Below are 15,727 nucleotides of genomic sequence, written 5' to 3' on the forward strand. Positions count from 1 at the left end.
AAACTGATTAATGTTAAGAGATTGATTTAGATGAAGGCAAATATGAGCTTGATATGAAGCATTGAAACTGATATGCCCCTAGCGATAAGGATTTTGTCATGCCCAAACTTTTGGGCAAAAACAGAACAACAAATTTTTTTTAAAACATCCTAATAAAACTAAATGTGCTAAAATAAAGATGCAATAATTAAGTCTTGGCTTAACTATGGTTTAACTTTGGAATTAAAAGAGTCGTTTACTAAAGTAAATCTAATTAACTTAACCATGCATGTGACAACAAATAAATAAATGCGGAAATAGATTCTCCAAAAGTATCATTATTATTTCATTAACTAATAAATTAATTTAAACAATAATCTTTAACTAAATTGACAAGAGATATTAATAATCTCAAAAAATCATTTAAATGCTCTAGGAATTAATTAAATTAATTCTAACACTTAGGTTATTAAATTTAATAAACGATTGAGCAAATGAAAATAGAACGACTAAATTCAACTATAGGGTTAACTAAATTCATAATAAAAATTGCCCTAAATAATCTACTTCCCAAAATACTAAATTTAAAAATTGCCTAAGATAAATCTCCTATAGGCTAAAAGATTTCAACAGTCTTTTAGTTGTTCTTATTAAAATCCCCAAAAAAAGAATTTAATTCCAACCTTTATAAATAAATATATATTTATTTACAAATAATATATATATAAATATAGCATAGAATTAATCTAAAGAAGATATATATATATATATATATAAACTAAATTATAAGATAAAAATAACTAAATAACCTTATTAAAATTAAAAAACCATAAACATATTAAATAATTTCCCCTTTAACCCTAAATAGGAATGAATGGGGTTACCCTATTCAAATTTTGAATGGGGTTACCCTATTCAAATTTTGAATAGGGTTACCCTATTCAAATTTTGAATAGGGTTTCCCCCCTTTTTTTAAAAAAAATACTAAAAAATATTTAAAAATTAAACTAACCTAATTACAAAATCTATAAAACTACAAACCATACTATATTTTTTTAACTAACTCATGTTTTCCCTAACCCAAAATTCTGGTTAGGGTTTTGTGTTATGCAAGTTATTCTGGGATGAAGCCATGGCAGAGGGCATAGGGGCTACAGATTAAATCTCATGTAGGCGTGGGAGTTTTGGGTGCCGCAGGTGGTGGCAAGGATTGCACCACCTGCAGCGGCGTCGTGGGCGCCACTGCGGATCGCAACCTGCAGTGACGTAGTGGCGTCTCTGCGGGACGCGGACCACAGTGGCGGCCATGACCGCCCTTGTGGGTCGCAGCCTGCAGCGGTGCCTTGGCGCCTCTGTGGGTCGCGGCCCACAAAGGGCCCACGCCGCCCTAGGAGCCCGTGGGAGCCTCGGTTCCGAGGTAACCCACAGGGTTTCTACATTAATTCTTTTATATTTTTTTAAACAAAGCAATATACTAGAATTTGTTTTTTTAAACAAAGCAATATAAACTAACTAGTTTTCTCTTCTTTTTTTTATACAATATTTCCTTTTATCTAAAACATGCTTTTCTTAAATGCATTATAATAGATTATACCATATTTAAATAAATGTATTTCTTTCTTTCTAAATATTATAAAGTTAACTTAAGAGTTAGATTAATCTTCCTAGATTTATTTTCTGCATTTTTAAAAGAAATAAATAGCAGAAATAAATAAATTACAGCAAAAACTATAATAGTCTAAAAATCATTTAAAACATTATCATCATGATAAATGCATTATTATTAATCACACTAAAACCTATTTACAATATTTTGCATTTTTGAAATAAGTAAATAGAACTAAATGTTTATTTTTCTCTTACTAACATTCATGCTTTAATACTTCATTTATTTCCATTCATTCTGCACCATGCTTAAAAAGATAGGAATGACTCTTATTTTCAAGACATAAATGCAAATAAATATTAACTCAAAACTATAGAAACATACTCCATATTTATTTTCATTTCTTTCTTGCAAGAACAAATTTAATAAAAGAATGCATTTCATTTTATGATAAAACATGGAATAAAGAATAGTCTTATTTCCAACATAGTAACTTTTACAAAAAGGGTGAATACCCAACTTAGCCTCTCATTTCTATTGAATGAGGGCTTCAAAAATAAATACATTTTTTTCTTTTGCAACTAAAACAATAATAAAAGTATTACTCCTAGCTTTCTTTCCTTCCTTTTTCAAAGCAAACCTGCAATACAAAGCTTTAAGGTTGTGACCATGGAGACTCACCTCCCAACCTAGGCTTACTAGAAGCCACCCCTGAGCTTTAAGAACGTTATCTAACCTAGGAGAAGGCATCCAAGTTGGATTTTCACTCATCTTGGGAAAACCAATTTTTGAGGGGTCAAATCAGTCACATGGGAATGGTTACATGCATAAAAATACCCCTAACCCATAGGTATACCTTATGGACCTTTGGAAAAGCCCCTAAGCTAGGAGTCCATTTGACCCCTTAGAAACCCATCTGAAGTTAACCTACGGGTCAAACCTAAGTTGACCACTCCAAAGACTCTATACCCAAGGTAAATCTGGGACCACACTCAAATATTTGAAAAAGGCTTTGGTTGAAACAATTTCCCTCCAAGAGACATGTCATAATCAAAACACTATTCAACACATGTGTCAAGTGACACAATAAAATACATTACTTAATTACACATAGAAATTGTCTCTTGTTGGATTAAACAAATTAATAAATACAATTTAACACACATACAAACATTTACGTTTACGAATAAAACATGATACATATGGGGTGTTGTTTTTCCAAATAGACAACCCCTGGCTTTACAAACGTACAAAGGTCTAGGCTTGATTCTCCATATTATTTCCATGGTCACATGGATAATTTTCCTGTGCATCTCAATTACACATTAGTAATTCCCAAATAACCACATATAATTTAGCATATAAAAAGAAATACAAATCAAGCACTCTGCATACAATTTCCATCATACACATCAATTTACCATATATCAAATGCAATCTACATAAACCAATCTCACTTAATGACATTATCATAATCCTCATAAACTTCATCCATTCATAAGACATGCATCATATTTCTAACATCATAATAAAGTTCTGCAATTCAAATAAATGGCATACACCATATCCATGTTATCCTATCCTGAAATCATATAAAATTCTATATCCATAATGCATAGAAATGAAGCATCAATATATCAATGTTATCCAATCCTCGGATCATATAAAATTCTATATCCATAATGCATAGAAATGAGGCATCCATAATAGTTCCAACATGAAAATAACTAAATTGCTAGGACAGGTCGGGGTAGGGCCTCACACTCTTCCCCTATAGGCATGAACTTCCTCCTAGAGTTCATCAAAAATATGGGGCTACTGTGATATCATACTTGTTGCATCCTCCCATGAAGATGTAACCTCATTATAGCAATCCCACTGGACCCTAACCTGGTCCATCTCTTGACCTCAAAGGGCCAGCGCTTGGTGAGCCAAAATATGAATGGGCTCCAAAGCTAGCTGCCCATCTGACTCCACCTACAAGGCATCCCAATCTAAAATATGAGACATCATAAATATACTTCCTCATAACTGATGCATGAAAAACATCATGGATGCATGATAGGGTAGGTGGCAATGCTAAATGATAAGCAACTGGTCCTATCCTCTCAAGGATCTCAAATGGTCCTACAAACTAAGGTGCAAGATTAGAACCCTTTCTATAATGGATTGGACTCTTATGCGGTTGCTCTCAAGAAGACTCTGTCTCCAACCAAGAAGGTATGATCTATCCTCTTCGCATCTGCATACTTCTTTTATCTATCATGGGCCTCTCTAAGACACTACCTAATCAGATCCACCTACTGCTCCATATCTCGAACTATCTCAGGACCGATAGCCACTTTGTCCTCTATGCAGTCCCAACTCAATGGTGTTCTACAAGGCTTGTCGTATAATGCCTGATAGGGTGGCATCACCAAAGAAGTGTGATGCCCATTGTTATAGGAAAACTCTACCAAGGGAAGGTACTCTTCCCATCTAGTCTGGTGATCCATGACGTACATGCAAAGCATATACTCTAACACCTGGTTAACCCTCTCTCTTTGTCCATCCATTTTTGGATGATAGGTTGTGCTGAAATTGAGCTTTGTGCCCATTGCTTCCTATAATGCCTTCCAAAAGGAAGAAGTGAAGAGGGAATCTCTGTCAAAACTAATCTTGTGTGGAACACCATGAATTCTGACAATGTCTCGCAAGAACACCTGTGCCACTATTGGTGATGTGAAGGTAGTCCAAACTAGTGAGAAGTGGGCCACTCTGGTCAACTTGTCAACTGTCACCAAGATGGCATCATGGCGATGAGATGACATGGGAAGACCAATGATAAAATCCATGGATATAGTATCCCACTTCCACTCTGGTATAGCATGGGACTAGAGCAACCCACCAGGATGGCGATGCTCTGCCTTGTCTCTGTGACACTCAAGACATTGGGCTACTAACTTAGCAATAAGCTGTCGCATTCCTAGCCAATGATATAACTGCCTCAAGTCTGCATGCATCTTCTTAACTCTAGGATGTGCTGCATAAGGATCTCTATGAGCCTCCATCACAATGAACTCTCACAATCCCCTAAAAGAAGGTACATGTATGCACCCTCTATGGCATAATAGTCCATCAGACTCTAAGGAATAATCAACATACTTCCCCTCCAAGGTCTCCTAAGATCGAATCACTTGGAAAACCTCTAAATACCATCCATCCTCTGGCAACTGCTGCAATATACGATCTCTCAAATTTGTACCCATAGAAATGGAGTATCCCTCATGATGTCTCCTACTCAAGGCATCTGCAACTATGTTTTCTTTCCCCTTGATGTAGTGAATGTCAAAATCATATTCGCATAAAAAACTCCATCCATCTCCTTTGACGAGCATTAAGATTCGGCAGAGTGAATATGAACTGTAAGCTCTGATGGTCTGAATGAAGCTCAAAATGGTAACCTAAAAGGAAGTGCCTCCACCTCACAAGTGCATGCACTACTACTGCAAGCTCAAGGTCATGAGTAGGGTAGTTAAGCTCGTGAGTATTAAGTTTCCTAGACTCAAAAGCTATAGCTCTACCATCCTGCATGAGGACTGCTCCTAAACCCTCTAAGGAAGCATCTGTACAAACCATAAAGTCAGCTGAGGGATCTAGCACTATAAGGATGGGTGCGCTAGTAAGTGCCCTTTTGAGTTCTTGAAAGGCCCTCTTGCACTTCTTTGTCCACTCGAATTTCTTCCCTTTACGTTGAAGAGAAGTAATAGGATGTGCGACTCTAGAAAACCTCTCAACAAAATGTCGGTAATAACCTGCTAAGACCATGAAGCTCCTAACCTCTGTCACACTAGTTGGCACTGGCTAATCCATAATAGCTTTGATCTTTGATGGTTCAATGTAGATCCCATCACCGGATATAACATGCCCTAGATACTTGAGCTCTGATCTAAAGAAAGCACACTTCGACAAACAGTCGTACAACTGATTGTCCCTCAAACACTGCAAAACCTGCTTCAAGTGCTCCTTATGCTTCTTCTCATTCTAAGAATATATCAATATGTCATCAAGGAACACAATCAAAAAATGGTCAAGGAAGGTGTGGAATACCCCATTCATGAGGCTCATGAAAATAGTTGGAGCATTCGTAAGACTTAATGGAACCACAGAGAACTCATAGTGGCCATATCTAGTGTGAAAAGCGGTCTTGTGGATATCGCTCTCCACTATTCTCAACTGATGGTACCCTGACTTCAGATCTATTCTGGAAAATACTTTGGCACCCTGAATTTGTTTGAATAAATCATCGATCCTAGGCAAAGGGTATCATTTCTTGATGGTTACTTTGTTCGACTAATGGTAATCCATGCATAGCCGAAGAGATCCATCCTTCTTCTTTACGAAAGATGACTAGTGCACCCCAAGAGGATACGCTAGGATGAATGTGACCCTTCTCTAAGAGTTCCTCAAGCTACATCTTGAGCTCATTAAGCTCATTTGTGGTCATCCTATAAGGTGCCCTTTAAACTAGCTTAGCTCTTGGTACAAGGTCTCTATGAAAGTCAATCTCTCTACGGGGTGGCATACCAGGTAGCTCTGAAGGAAACACGTTTGAATATCCCTTAAGGTATGATGGTCATCAATAGATGGTTCCTTTTCATCCTCTTCCTCTCTATCACTAATGGCGATGGAAAATAATTGGCATCCCTTTCACATGCTCTACTTAAGCTGCATTGCAGAAATCATATGAAGAGACATGGGTCTCTGAATCCTAGTGATTACTATGGGAGAACCATGATCATCCTCACACTCAATCTCTTTCTAGCGACAATCCATCTTGGCTCTGTGGGCTTAAAGCCAATCCATGCCAAGTACGATGCCATAAGATCTGAGTGGTGTAACTCTAAGGTCTACTAAGGTGGTGGTATTACCAATCCCAAGCTGACATCCCCTAACCTCTTATTACACTGACAATCTAGCTCCTAAAGCTAACTCCACTTCCCAACTAACACCTTGCCTAATTTCCACTAGCCCGCAATGCTCCACAACTAATGGAGATATAAAGGATTCAGTAGCTCCTGAATCAAACAATATAGATACATTGCTACCACTGATCATACCTGCAGCCTCAATAACTATGGCCTAATGCTCTACCTGGCAGTTGTCAACTGCTATGAGGACTCTATGGGACTTTCCGACATTCCCAACTGTAGGCTTTGATGCTATCATCCACTGACCGCCTGCCATCTGACCCTGTGAACACTCTCTCGCCATGTGCCCCATGGCTCCACATGTGAAACAAGCACCATGTGCCTAAAACTAAATGCCCTAAGGCCTAGAGAAAGACTGCCCACCTATTCTGCTCGAACCACTGTACCCACCCCTAGAGGATTGTTGAGTCCGCATTGGAGGTGTGTAAGGAACCTGGGGTCGTTGATCTTGCCTCGGACCCTATGATTTCCACTGCTTGGACTTTAAGCCCTTGTGACTCTGTGGAGGCCTCTGCCTCTGATTCTACTGTGACTACTATGGAGGAGGTGGTTTGAAAGACCCTGATGTATGTCTGCTATTACCCTTCCAATGGGGTTTCTGAAACCCATATGTCTAGGGTATAGGGTTTCAGTTTTGGAACCGATCCCCCATGTCCTACGGCCTAACATAAATTTCCTCTGCTATCAAGGCCTTCTCCACGGAAACCCGAAGGCTTCCTAAAGCTTCCATCCTCACCGGTCCTGCTATCTCGGCATTTAGTCCCCTAATAAAATGGTTGATGGGAAGCTTCTCGTCCTTTAGGTAATCTACATATGGTAGGAGCTCGAAGAACTTACTCTTGTATTGGGTCACTGAGAGACCCTTCTGCTAGAGGTCATGGAACTCATCTATCCTACATTGCTTGTTGTGCTCTAACAAGTATCTCTCCCTGAACCTCTCTGTAAAGATCTCCCATGTGAGGGTGTCTACAACTAGGCCACACTTGTATTCCTCCTGCTTCCACCATGTGGAGGCCATTCCTCTCAAAAGGTGAACTGCTACTCATGCCTTTAGATTTATCTCATAGGGATGCAATGCAAAGCACCTATCTAGGCTCAAAAGCCAAGCCTCGGCTTCTACCCCATCGGTAGATCCCCCAAAAGATGGTGGCTGAAGGTGCAAAACCTCTCTGATCAGATCCCCTGGATCACGATGTGATCTCTCAAAATACACTAGCACTGCTACCAAAGGTGGTCCGGGTAGATGAATGGACTCAGGCTCATACTCAGCCTAACCCTCTATAGGATTAGGAGGTGGACTCCTACTCCGTTCCCTAACTGTTGATCTATGGCTCACTAAATTCTGTTTTTCTACCTGAAGATCAACTGCTGGAAGCCTATCCTAAACTATCCCTATCAGGTTCTGAAGCGCTACTAAGATGTCACGGTTTGGTTCAACCAGTCTTTCGAGAGGAGCCTCTAGGTTCCTTTCCAAAACTGATTCCTCCTATCGACATCTTTGTGTGCCATGCGCACACGCCTAAGACCCCTACCGTGCTAGCGAGCTTGTCTCATAGTCGGAGGCATTCTTATGAGAAAATAAAATAAAATGAAATAAATAAATAATTTTGGAGAAATTTAATTAATTAAATAATTAAAGTGAAACGTATTGGAGAAAGGTTCCTAGTATTGGAAATCTTGCTGATACTAAAATGTCATGCCCAAACTTTTGGGAAAAATAGAACATTTTTTTTTTAAAACATCCTAATAAAACTAAATGTGCTAAAATAAAGATGCAATAATCAAGTCTTGGCTTAACTATGGTTTAACTTTGGAATTAAAAGAGTCATTTACTAAAGTAAATCTAATTAACTTAACCATGCATGTGACAACAAATAAATAAATGCGGAAATAGATTCTCCAAAAGTATCATTATTTTTTTATTAATTAATAAATTGATCTAAACAATAATCTTTAACTAAATTGACAAGAGATATTAATAATCTCAAAAAATCATTTAAATGCTCTAGGAATTAATTAAATTAATTCTAACACGGGTTATTAAATTTAATAAAAGATTGAGCAAATGAAAATAGAATGACTAAATTCGACTATAGGGTTAACTAAATCCATAATAAAAATTGCCCTAAATAATCTACTTCCCAAAATACTAAATTTAAAAATTGCCTCAGATAAATCTCCTATAGGCTAAAAGATTTCAACAATATTTTAGTTGTTCTTATTAAAATCCCAAAAAAAGAATTTAATTCCAACCTTTATAAATATATATATATATTTATTTACAAATAATATATATATAAATATAGCATAGAATTAATCTAAAGAAGAAATATATATAAACTAAATTATAAGATAAAAATAACTAAATAACCTTCTTAAAATTAAAAGCCATAAACATATTAAATAATTTCCCCTTTAACCCTAAATAGGAATGAATGGGGTTACTCTATTCAAATTTTGAATAAGGTTTCCCCCTTTTTTTAAAAAAAACTACTAAAACATATTTAAAAATTAAAAATAACCTAATTACAAAATCTATAAAACTACAAACCATACTATATTTTTTTAACTAACTCATATTTGCACTAACCCAAAATTTGGGTTAGGGTTTCGTGTTATGCAAGTTGTTTTGGGATGAAGCCATGGCGGAGGGCACAGGGGCTGCAGATTAAATCTCACGTAGGCATGGGATTTTTGGGTGTTGCAGGCTGTGGCGGGGGTTGCGCCACCCGCAGCGGCGTCATGGGCGCCACTGCAGGTCGCGGCCCGCAGTGATGTCGCGGCATCCCTACGGGACACGGCCATGGTCGCCCCTACGAGTCGCGGCCCACAGTGACACCGCGGCGCCCTTGTGGGCCTCAGCCCACAGCGGCGTCTCTGTGGGTCACGGCCCACAGAGGGCCCACACCGCCTGGGGAGCCCGCGGGAGCCTAGGCTCCAGGGTAACCCACAGGATTTCCACGTTAATTCTTTCATATTTTTTTATTTTATTTGAAATAAAATAGACTTTGACATTATATACATATATTTATATATGTAAATGTACATTTAAACATGCACATATATATATATATATATTTGAGAGTAAAGCTCTAATATTTTTTTGTAACATGCAACATTAAATTAATGATAGTAAATATTAACAGCATGCTAAATACTTTAACAGTTCATTTTTCAATAGATTTAAAATATACATATATCTATTAAGCATATACTAGAATTTTTTTTTTTAAACAAAGCAATATAAACTAACTAGTTTTCTCTTCTTTTTTTAATACAATATTTCCTTTTATCTAAAACATACTTTTCTTAAATGCATTAAAATAGATTATACCATATTTAAATAAATGTATTTCTTGCTTTCTAAATATTATAAAATTAACTTAAGAGTTAGATTAATCTTCCTAGATTTATTTTCTGCATTTTTAAAAGAAATAAATAAATTACAGCAACAACTATAATAGTCTAAAAATCATTTAAAACATTATCATCATGATAAATGCATTATTATTAATCACACTAAAACCTATTTACAATATTTTGCATTTTTGAAATAAATAAATAGAACTAAATGTTTATTTTTCTCTTACTAACATTCATGCTTTAATACTTCATTTATTTCCATTCATTCTACACCATGCTTAAAAAGACAGGAATGACTTTTATTTTCAAGACATAAATGCAAATAGATATTAACTCAAAACCATAGAAACATACTCCATATTTATTTTCATTTCTTTCTTGCAAGAACAAATTTAATAAAAGAATGCATTTCATTTTATGATAAAACATGAAATAAAGAATACTCTTATTTCCAACTAGTAACTTTTACAAAAAGGGTGAATACCCAACTTAGCCTCTCATTTCTATTGAATGAGGGCTTCAAAAATAAATACATTTTTTTTCTTTTGCAACTAAAGCAATAATAAAAGTATCACTCCTAGCTTTCTTTCCTTCCTTTTTCCAAGCAAACCTACAATACAAGGCTATAAGGTTGTGACCATGGAGGCTCACCTCCCAACCTAGGCTTACTAGAAGCCACCCTCGAGCTTGGAGATCCAAGACCTAAATGGGTTACGCTCAAGCAATACACAAACAAGCATGGAAAACTCACAACAATCATAATTCCATCCCAAGGCTTAACATCATCACATAATGTGATTTTCACATGGGTGAAGGTGGACTAAGTACCTTGAGGAGAAACTGCAAATAGTAGAACACAAAGCCATTGCAAGGAAACCAAGAACACATCACAAGTTCCAAACTTGTCCCAACCATCCTTATGACCCCCAAGGCATACAAGTCATCAAATCTCCCCTTATGAATGCATAAACAATAACTATGCAGCAAGGGTCACAAAAATCCCTTGAGATCACTCTCTTCCAAAGAGAGCCTCTCACTCTAAGGCTGTCAAACAACCCTTCACCCCAAGGCCACTCTACCCTCCCAAGGGTGAGTTTGGCTTTGAATACGCCCAAAACATGAATAAAATGCTAAACCAAAAACAAGGAAAGATCACACATCTTTCTTCACAAATAAAAACACAATGGGAGAAAACAATGAAATACATACAATCTTTCAAAACAAATTTACAATATACATAGCTAGAGATTAAACCAACCTTGAATCTGTCAAAGGTATGCAAGGGATAGTTTGGAGTAGAGCTACCCAAATCCACACTTTTTTCCTCTCAAGACTTAGCCAAAACTCTTATACTAAACTTTTCAAAAACTTCAAGATCTAGTCTCCAAAGATGGAGAGTGGGTGATTACTTTCCTAAGTCTCAAACCCTTGCCTAAGAAGGCTTCTCTCACTCTTTCCAACATCTTGGATAGAGTGAGAGCTCACAATGGTTGGTCTTCCCAACCTCTTACAGGTTACTAAAACTAGAAAATTTGAAAGAAGGGAAGAGGGAATGGGGAAGAGGAAACTGACACAAGAAGGGAAGGTTAGCTAACCTAGGAGAATTCCTCCAAGTTGGATTTTCGCTCATCTTGGGAAAACCAATTTTTGAGGGGTCAAATCAGTCACATGGGAGTGGTTACATGCTTAAAAATACCCCTAACCCATAGGTATACCCTATGGACCTTTGGAAAAGCCCCTAAACTAACCCTAGGAGTCCATTTGACCCCTTAGAAACCCATCTAAAGTTAACCTACGGGTCAAACCTGAGTTGACCACTCCAAAGACTCTCTACCCAAGGTAAATCTAAGACCACACTCAAATATTTGAAAAAGGCTTTGGTTGAAACAATTTGCCTCGAAGAGACATGTCATAATCAAAACACTATTCAGCACGTGTCAAGTGACACAATAAAATACAGTACTTAATTACACATGGAAATTTTCTCTTGTTGGATTAAACAAATTAATAAATACAATTTAACACACATGCAAACATTTACGTTTATGAATAAAACACGATACATACAGGGTGTTGTTTTTCCAAATAGACAACCCCTGGTTTTACGAACGTACAAAGGTCTAGGCTTGATTCTCCATATTGTTTCCATGGTCACATGGATAATTTTCCTACGCATCTCAATTACACATTAGTAATTCCCAAATAATCACATATAATTTAACATATAAAAAGGAATACAAATCAAGCACTTTGCATACAATTGCCATCATACACATCAATTTAACATATATCAAATGCAATCCATATAAACCAATCTCACTTAATGACATTATCATAATCCTCATAAATTTCATCCATTCATAAGACATGCATCATATTTCTAACATCATAATAAAGTTTTGCAATTCAAATAAATGACATACACCATATCCATGTTATCCTATCCTAGAATCATATAAAATTATATATCCATAATGAATAGAAATGAAGCATCAATATATCAATGTTATCCAATCCTCGGATCATCTAACATTCTATATCCATAATGCATAGAAATGAAGCATCCATAATATTTCCAACATGAAAATAACTAAATTGCTAGGACAGGTCGGGGTAGGGCCTCATAGATTTGTTTTCTTTAATTGAAAAATATTTTTGCTTGACTTTTGATGAAGATTTGAAAATTTTCTCAACTTTGAAGATGTGAGGTCATAAGGTCATGAGTATGCACCCTCAAGAATGAAATCAAAAGATAGCGAGGGTACATGATAATAGGCAATTGTGGCGATGATAATGATTTGAGCATGAAAAATGATTCAAAGGAATTTGTGAAGATTTAGCATTGATTAATGAGAAATTGAGTGTAAAGTTGATTTATAGAATAAAATTGAGGTTCAACGTTGATTCATTAAGAAATGAGCGCAAATTGAAGAAACAATGAGCATTTGATGAAAAGCACTAAGCGGTCTCAGTTGTGCGAAATTGACTAGGAGAATGATCTTGGATTTTGATTTCGATCCCAAAAATGGAATCAAGATGGGAAAATTAGCTAAGGGTACAATTTTCATGTCCATCGGAGCAAGATGAAAAATTAGGGTTTTGGCTATATAAGGGGTCCAAGTGTCATTTTTAATTCATTTTAACCTCCCAAGTTTGAAAATTCAAAAAGCCTTCTATCAAGAAAAATGGTCATTCCGATCTAGGAGCACCAATTTGAGTGCCAAAGACATCATAATTGACCTCAGAACTATGAGCTAGTGGTAAGAGTCTAATTTTTATCCCTTTTATTTCATCAAGTTTGAATTTTTTGTTGAATTTTTTCTTTTTAGTCATTTAAAAGTTGGTCATTTTCATTTTGTCGTGCGAGATGACATTTTGTCTCATACAACAAACTGTGCTTTGGTATTTTATCATTTAAACCCATTAGTTTTGTCATTCGAGACACCCCGTTGTGTCGTACGAATGTTTACTTGGTAGACCATTTTGTCATGTGGGTATATGCTTTGTGTCATATTAGAGTCTTTTGTTGTCCTATAGCTATTCCTGACTCATACGAGTTTCTGCCTATACTATGAAATGTCATTTGAAAAACTTAAAATTTTGATTTTGTGATTGATGTTTTTGGATTTGTGTGATGTTTAAGTTGTCTTATAGCATAATTTGAATAACTCTCTGATGCTCTATTGTTTGATTCTTGCAGGTGTGATTACCACATGTTCTTTTTCGATGCATCTATCATCTGACAATGAGTCTAGTGTGAGAGTTATCCAATGTGGATAGGGCACATATTGATTTGTGCAGATTTACTCACCTTTTAGACATGCCTGACATCTGTGTGAATCATAGGATGCTCACTGCACTTGTGGAGAGATTTCACTCTAAGCATAACACTTTCCATTTACCAGTTGGGTATATGACCATCACTCCTGAGGATGTTTACAAGATTCTCAGGATTCCATTTGCTCGGGATAAGGTTGATTATGATTTTGCACAGCATCCTAGTAGATTAGCCTTCAGATGAATTTTTTATGATGACGACATCCTTAAGAGGGTTATCAATTGGGATGATATGATGGCCAGGTATAGTGAGAAGTTTCCCTTGGAATGTGTCTTGGCAGGATTTATTGGTTTCTTCATTATGTCGGACATAGGACAATAGGGTTTCTTATGCGGCTGGGCTAGGATGCTGCAGAGGCTTCTAGATCACCCTAAGAGATTAGAATAGGGTTCGTGTGTTTTAGCCCACATGTATCATGAGATGTATAAGGTTGTCTATAGAGAGGGGAAGAGCATGGCTGCAGGGGTATTAATTTTACAGATATGGGCCTAGGAGCATATCGCAGTTTGCAGACCTATTGTGGATGACGTCAGAGATCCACAGTAGCTGATTGTATATAGATCTTCTGGATACATTACTCAGCCCCATCTAGGCAAGATAGAGTACTAGAGATGGTAGTTGGATGACTTGATATTTAATGGAGACTGTATAGGGGTCTAGAGAGTTGTGCGGAGAGATATGTTCATGACTCATCCTCTTATCGGCAGATCCATGATAGTCATTGAGAATTTTGTTGTATCTCAGGTTATGAGGCAGTATGGTAGGCCTCAGGGGATCTCATAGGAGTTTACTATGTATGCTCGTTATGCAGACGAGGAGAGATGAGGGTGTTCCCCTAGGTTGTCATACGCCTTGGGCATGCAGGAGCTGACAAGGTTACAACAACTTCAGTGGGATTACTTGGATGACATTGCAGATGTGGGGGTATTGCCCCAGTATAGGGATTGGTTATAGCAGCATCCATTCCCTAGATTTACAAATCAGATGAAGTAGGTGCCTCTCATAGAGGAGGTTGAGGATGATGCCCCTACACAAGCACAGGGACAAAGACAAAGAGAAGAGAGAGATTGGCAGCTAGCTGAGGTTAGAGCTGAGCGTGATCATCAACTCACTAAGATGAGGGTAGAGCGAGATGCTCTTCAATAGGAGGTTTTGCATCAGACTAGCTGAGAAGCTTATTACGTTGTAGCATATAGCGTAGCAATTCCAATAGTGCAGTAGGTTGTCCCCTACTCTCAATACATGGCATGATTTAAGGGAGCTCGGGCATGGAAATAGGATGTCAGTTAGCAGGCTCCACCTCCTCCACCACCTAGCGATGGGGGAGAGGCCAAGAGTTGGATGTTTTGTAGCTCTTAGATTTTGTGTATACACCCCATTTTTTGTAGCCCTTATGATTCTTGCTTTGATGGGAGATTGTATATGATAGTTATATCACTTGTACGTTGAGATATTGATCATTATATATACGAAATCTTGATTTGACTTCATTGTACTTGTGTCGATTGATTTATGAGATGTTTTTATATATGCTTTATTCTATATGTATGCATATTTGTTCAGTATGGATTTATGTAATGCAAATGAATATGAATGTTTATTTTTATTTCTTTTCATATGCAAATAAATGATGACAATGAGTAATGAATAATGGTAATGCAAATTTTTTATTTTTTTATGCAATAAGATGAATGCAAATAAGTGATAATGAAATACATGTATGAATCTATATAAGATGCTTATGTATGCAGCTAACATCTCAATACACAAGTACTCGATTGGAGAAATGATGATACTTCCAACTCTCATTTAGAAGATAAAGAGATCATTGTTACCATATTGAAATCACTCTAAATGCACAAAATGCAAAATGAATGCAACCTAAACATAGTCACTGAATTTGGAATGCTTAAGTTTCATCACTGATCATTTAAAACATAGCAAGCAGATTAGAGTTTGTTTCTTTTCATG

The sequence above is a fragment of the Cryptomeria japonica genome, chromosome 1, assembly GCF_030272615.1.
Source record: "Cryptomeria japonica chromosome 1, Sugi_1.0, whole genome shotgun sequence".
Taxonomy (NCBI): Eukaryota; Viridiplantae; Streptophyta; class Pinopsida; order Cupressales; family Cupressaceae; genus Cryptomeria; species Cryptomeria japonica.